The 6,163-nt window shown below is 31.1% G+C and overlaps 1 protein-coding gene across 4 annotated transcripts in view; it reads left to right on the top strand.

Moving 5' to 3' along the window:
• The first annotated feature begins 2,673 nt into the window (after positions 1–2,673).
• Positions 2,674–6,163, top strand: part of HS3ST5 (heparan sulfate-glucosamine 3-sulfotransferase 5) — a 139,511-nt gene continuing 136,021 nt past the window's right edge. For all 4 annotated transcript variants that reach the window (XM_016136971.2, XM_016136970.2, XM_016136967.2 and 1 more), the window contains exon 1: positions 2,674–2,853. The gene's annotated coding sequence lies outside the window, so the exon portion shown is untranslated. The remainder of the gene's footprint in view (positions 2,854–6,163) is intronic.

Below are 6,163 nucleotides of genomic sequence, written 5' to 3'. Positions count from 1 at the left end.
AAATAAAAGCCTGGAGATAAGAGAAGAAAATGTTAAGCCAAAGATAAGATTTAAGAGTCAGCATCATATTCTTGATGAGCTCTCTCAATATCTACAATGAAAAATAAGATAGTCTAGATTAGGGTTCTCTCACTATGAATTAAAAAGTTCTGGAAACATTTCATGGGGGAGGAGGGCTGGATCATTTTTACAAAGGTAAGATATTGATAAGAAGAGAGAGAAATAGAAATGAGTGAAATGACAGGTACACAATAAAAATATAAATAAATAAATTGCAAGGATCTTTTTGGTTGCAAGTAACAAAGATACTAACCCAAACTGGCTTAATAAAAAAGAAAGAATCTACAAATTTACACATAACTCAAAATTTCAGGTTATTCCACTTGTAAGCAAGGTTCTTCTCCAGGAGTGAAACGACATACTCAGAACCCAGTTTCTTTTTTTCTATTTCTCAGATATTTCTTTGACAAGGACTTAAATTTTGGCAAGTTGCCAGTAGTTCTTCACGCTGCTCATGTACAGTAAGAAAAACGAAGGGATTTTGTTTGTTCGTTTTTAACACAATAGGGGAACGAAAACTCCAAAATGGAGCTTAGTGACCTTTTAAGGTCATGTGCTCATCCGTAAAATTGTAGGTTGAGATTGAGACGCACAGATTATTTTAAGCTAGTTAGAGTGCACCTCTGGAGTAGAGACAAATTTTTCACCAAACCACCTAGAGTGTTAGGGAAGGGAGAAAGGAAATCTAGAAGAATCTATATTATGTGGAGTCTTAAATGCCAAGTTAAAGACCTTGGATTTAATCCAATAGACCAAAAGGAGCTCTCGTGTTTTAAATAAAAGAGAAATAAAAAATATATACATATATATATATATGTTTTAGAAAGTTAAGTCTTAAGATAACTAAAGTACACACTTCGATGTTTAAGAAAAAAAGAAAAAAGAGAAATCTGTTAAAGAGTCTACAGCAAGAGTCTAAGAAATAGTGAAAGCCTAGATTGTGATTGCATAAGAAATGTTGATGAAAGGAAGACAGTAATGAAGTGATGGATGTGAACAGTATCTCCCAAACAATCTACAAGATTTAGCAAGATAGTAATAATGAACTCTTCAGGATAGAACTTCAAACCCTTTCACTGAGATTTCGACTAATATCGTAGCTTTAGCATTGAGGCAAAGATGAGATCCTTTCTTTTACCATAATACTGACTCTCTTTTTCCAAACCTAGTTCTAAGCTAAGCTTTCGATTAATTTTTTTTCTAATTAGTTACCATGATCTTGTGACCCATTCTTACTCGCATGCACAACTTTCATAGGAGTCAAAAGGAAGGTAAGTTCCAACCTCTGTCAGAATGAAGGCTGCCCTTGACTCCACAGAATGAGAATTTGCAGATTACACTGCAGTGTAAAAAGGTAAATATCACTACAATCATTTCAGCAACACTTACAAATTGTTTTTGAGCACTTTGTCAACTTGCAACGATTCTGTTAACAAGCAACAGAAAACACAATAGTTTAAATAAGTACAATTCAAATGGAAGCAGTTAGTAGTATTGGTTCAGCTGTTCATCAATAGTAGGGGCCATAGTGTTTCTCTGGACTTTTATTATGTTTTACATCATGGTCACAAAATGACCATTTTTCCTCCAAGTATCATGTCCTCATTTAAAGCAAGCAATTATATGGAAGAGAGAAAAGGAACAGGAATTTTTCTACTTATTATAAAGAAAATTTCTACCTGGATTTCTTACCCAGCATACTTCTTATAGTTTGTGGGCCAGATTGGGGTCACATGACTTCTCTTCACAGTAAGGAATGCTAGGACTGGGAGAGTGAACATTTGATTTCTTGTTCTCTATTTGAGAAACAAAGCAAGGAAGAAAGTTAGGAGTGGTTTTTAGTTGGCCAATTGGTATGGTCTTCCATAAAAACCTATTGTTTTTACAGAGTACTCTGTGCTTACATGCGAGTTACATTCTTGTCATTTAGTATTTGATTTTGTCTTTATCTGTATATGTTGCTTCCTCTAGCCTTTAGGAGAATATTTGCATGACTGATTACTAATTTTAAAAATAAGTGTTTTTATTCTCTTTTTCCATTAGCTACTACCAATGTCTGTTTAATTCATTCAGCAAAGATGTGAGAATTTTAGTTTCCCTGAGTAGGCAACACGTATTGACTAGAAAGGATATTATTTTTATTTCTGTGTAATTATCTTGGCAAGCACTATCCATGTGAAAGAAAGCAGAGCAAAAGTAGCAGATGATCCATGGAGATTTAGTAAAAGTATCACATTTTATCTTTTATAGGGTATGATAGTTTCATGTAAGCATATGCTTCCAAGAGACCTCATCAACCTTGACTTAGAAATTCATCACCAAAATGTAGCATCTGCATATCAAAAATAAAATTAGTAATTACATCACTTTATGCAATGTTTGGGAAAAATAGTTAATTAAAGCAATATGAATTCAACCAGAATCCTCTGCAGGCGGCAGTATCATGCAATTCCAACTTCACAATGACATGAAATTTTAAATGACAACTGTGCTAAATCAAGGAGCGGCAAACCCGGGCCAAGCTTAAATTTAGTAACACTGCTAGTTTACTAAAAATAACTTTCTCCACAGCAGATTCTCTATGAATTTCAGGTGACCAACTACTTGTTTTTCTGTTCTGTTCAGAGGTAATCAGGTACCCAGAGGATTCGGCATTCTCTTCCTTCTGGTGTCCGCCTAAGGAGCCTCCTTTGACAGCCTTGAAACACGTGGATGTATCCACTGCATGCACTCTTCTTGAACATTTCTATCATCTATGTTAAGAACTTTCTGAATAAGCATAAGGATTTGAAGGTAAGTGAATTTTGGAAGTAACTCACATTCTTGCATAGCTCTTAATAATATCAAAAGTGAATGTTTAATATATTTTAATAAAATATACAAAAGCAGTTATTGAATATACAGGAAAATAGCCAGCTATGTCTCCTTCCACAACCAAAAAAAAAAAAAATAGTAGTAAAATACAAAGTTGAAAAGTTGTTATGTGTCCTATAAACACAAGCGAGGCACACAGATAATCTTGATATCTGATAATCAGTTGTATACAAGAAAGTATGACACACACTGATTCTCAAATTTTAATGTGCATAAGTCACATAGGGTTAGGGAGAGGACCTTAAAATGCCGATCCTAGGTATATTTTACAGAGATTTCCTAGATCTGGGTTGTGGCCCATCAATCTGCATTTTTACAATTACCCACCCCCAAATCATCCCGATAAACTTGATTCACAGAATTCTGAGAAACACTGATATTGGCATTCAAAATAATAAGTTTCTAATATTCAAACTTCATATTAAATGAGGTTTTAGGTAGTTTCCTTCAGTCACAAGATTAAATAAGGAAGGAGTGATTTTAGCACAGAGGTGCCATTGCTCTCTTTGACCCCCCAAATTGAATTATTCTTTTTAATATCCTTTTTTAAAATTTAATATGATGAGCTCATTTCCAGGTGTTCCTATTTCTCTTTCAGAGTGACAGTTCTGTCACTGTTCTCTTTAGTTGTTTCTCTGTTCTGTGTAACAATGTAATTTATGCAAATGTTTATGGTTATTAATTTAATTTTAAGAAATATATAGAAGAGAAAAATAATCAGTTCTTACCAGGGTCAGCTAACCATTTCTACATTATTGAGGGTATTTTCTTCTTTTCTTTCTAAAAACTCAGCCTTAAATTTCAAAAGACCAGATCTGCTTTATACATCATTAGCTACTTTTTTTTCCTTTGCAGATAAAAACTTATAAATCACGTGATATATTTATAACAGGTTACATGTATATTTATTATCACTTTTTGTATTTCTGTTTCCTATATTTCATTAGCAACTTCATTTTTATTATTTGCAATTTTAAGTTTAAAAAAGGTTTACTTTTTTTAATTCCAGTGAAAGAAGTGATTAGTAGGAATGGACTTAGTCAGATCTCAAATTGTGTTGATTCCTTAAAAGTACAATGTGACATAATTTTTTATAGTAAAAAATAAAGTTTTTACTCAAAATCCTTTGATTGAATTTCAGGCCTATAGACATTTTCTTCTGTCAGTTTCATATGCATTTATTCATATTGTGTAGAATTTCTTGTCCATAAATTATCAAAAAGTAGAAATAAACCCTTAATCAAAAAGAAGTATGTTCTTATAGTGCCAATTAGCTACACATATTAGCTATTAGTATTACAAAAATAAGTGAATATAATCACATGAATAAAATAAGGCATTGCTTTTTCAAGAAATCAAAATTAAAGATTTACTTCATTGGATTAAGTATAATAATGAGTTTTCACATGCATTTGTTGTCAGAATTGTTTACAATAATATGATTGCCATATGTGATGATTAAATCCTAAAATTTTTTGTGCATAGATCATAAAATCCTCAAATACGTAGTACACAGGTTTATGGTTCCATAAAGTCTCCAAATTAGATTTAATAAAGCTTTTTGTGTAAATCTGTTATATTTCAATTTAAAAAAAAAATGTAATGTCAAAACTATTCTTTTGTTCTTTCTTTTTTTTAACTTTGCAAAGGAGCAGGTGGGAAGAGAATGGAATTGATTCCTCGAGTGAGTCATGTTCATTATCAGTGACCTATTCCTCTTAAATTGTGGCTCCCTAAAGAAAACTTACAATGTAGTTTCAAGAAACCTGAGTGAGGCAGCCTTCATACTCGGAAAGAAAAATATACAACAAAAGAATAAATTATAGAAACTGTAGAATCATAGAGGCATAAAAGCAAAAAGTTTTAGAGCAGAAATTGACCTTTGAGATCTAGTCTGGTCCTCTTGTGTATAATAGCATTCTTTTCTCTTCAAAATTGCAATATAAAAGTTTAATACAAAGAATAGTAAATACGAATCTGGTTAGGTATGACATTAACAAGGAGAAATTAAGCTAGTGTTTCTCAATAATAATTTCCTAAGTAAGGAAGGTAGGAAAAAAATTTCCTCTAAGATGAATTGAAAGTTGAAGAAATAAAAAAACTATTTGAGTACTTATGCGTGTAATTAAACTTAAAATAATTGGTTATTTTAGTCATCGGTAGATCATCTTCCACATCATTAGTCAAGAAATAAAAACAGGATATTTAGGTGTATTTCAGGCTAGGTCAGCTTTATCTGAATACAGCTTTTGAACAGTAGAGCTGTCTGAGACCATTCAGTATAGGAGAAAAGAGATTTAAATATGTAAGAATTTCTAGGGAATATTATGAAACAGTATAATAATTGTATTTGTGAGATATTTTAAAGATTAAAATGTGTTTAATCTCAATTTAAGAAATTGAGATGTCATTAAGATTTATGTAAGAAAAGTATAATTCAATAATATGCTATAATTTATACTGCAATATACTGTAATACAATATACTGTAATCATAATATACTGTAAATTATACTGTAATATACTGAAAACAAGTTATAAAATCTATTATGATATAGTCCCATTGTATTAAAAAATCTGCATATGAAGAAAAATTAAAATATGCACCAAGATATTATTAATGATTATGCTCAATTGATAAAATTATGGTTGACTTTTATTACTTTCAGAGTTTATAAAACTTCTTCTAAAGTATGTATTATTATGTAATTTTAACATGTTTTAAGGGCTTGGAAAATATTCAATTATCTGGTCAATTCACTTTATAGAACTGTATGGTAGTTCTGCTAATGGTTATTTAAAATAGCCTTAAAGCAAGTCTCTTTCATTTTATAGTATTAAACAGATTTGAACATGAGAGTAGTATTTCCTAAGAGATCAAAATAATTTTTATATGTAATTCTTCATTTGTGGAAGATTGCAGTAGAATAAATTTCTTGTTTTCCTTTCCATTAAACACTGATGATTTTAAATTATGATGATCCATTTCTTAGAAATAGTCTTTATTTCTCATATCAGATAATTCCAATGTGCTTTCAAGACTTTTCTAACTATAATAGTTTGCTCTATTTGGAGGATAATTTTCTATGTTTGGTTACATTAGTGTTAATATGTCTTTGTTATTTAAATCTCCAGTGCAACATACGGTTAGTCTCCCCATTATTACTGCCAGCTGCGATTGGCCTATGATTTTGTTCATTCTATCTGAATCCAAAGTAATTAGCTCCTTA

This window comes from Rousettus aegyptiacus, unplaced genomic scaffold (assembly GCF_014176215.1).
Source record: "Rousettus aegyptiacus isolate mRouAeg1 unplaced genomic scaffold, mRouAeg1.p scaffold_m13_p_1, whole genome shotgun sequence".
In the NCBI taxonomy this organism is placed as follows: domain Eukaryota; kingdom Metazoa; phylum Chordata; class Mammalia; order Chiroptera; family Pteropodidae; genus Rousettus; species Rousettus aegyptiacus.
This window is presented reverse-complemented; position numbering and strand designations above follow the sequence as displayed.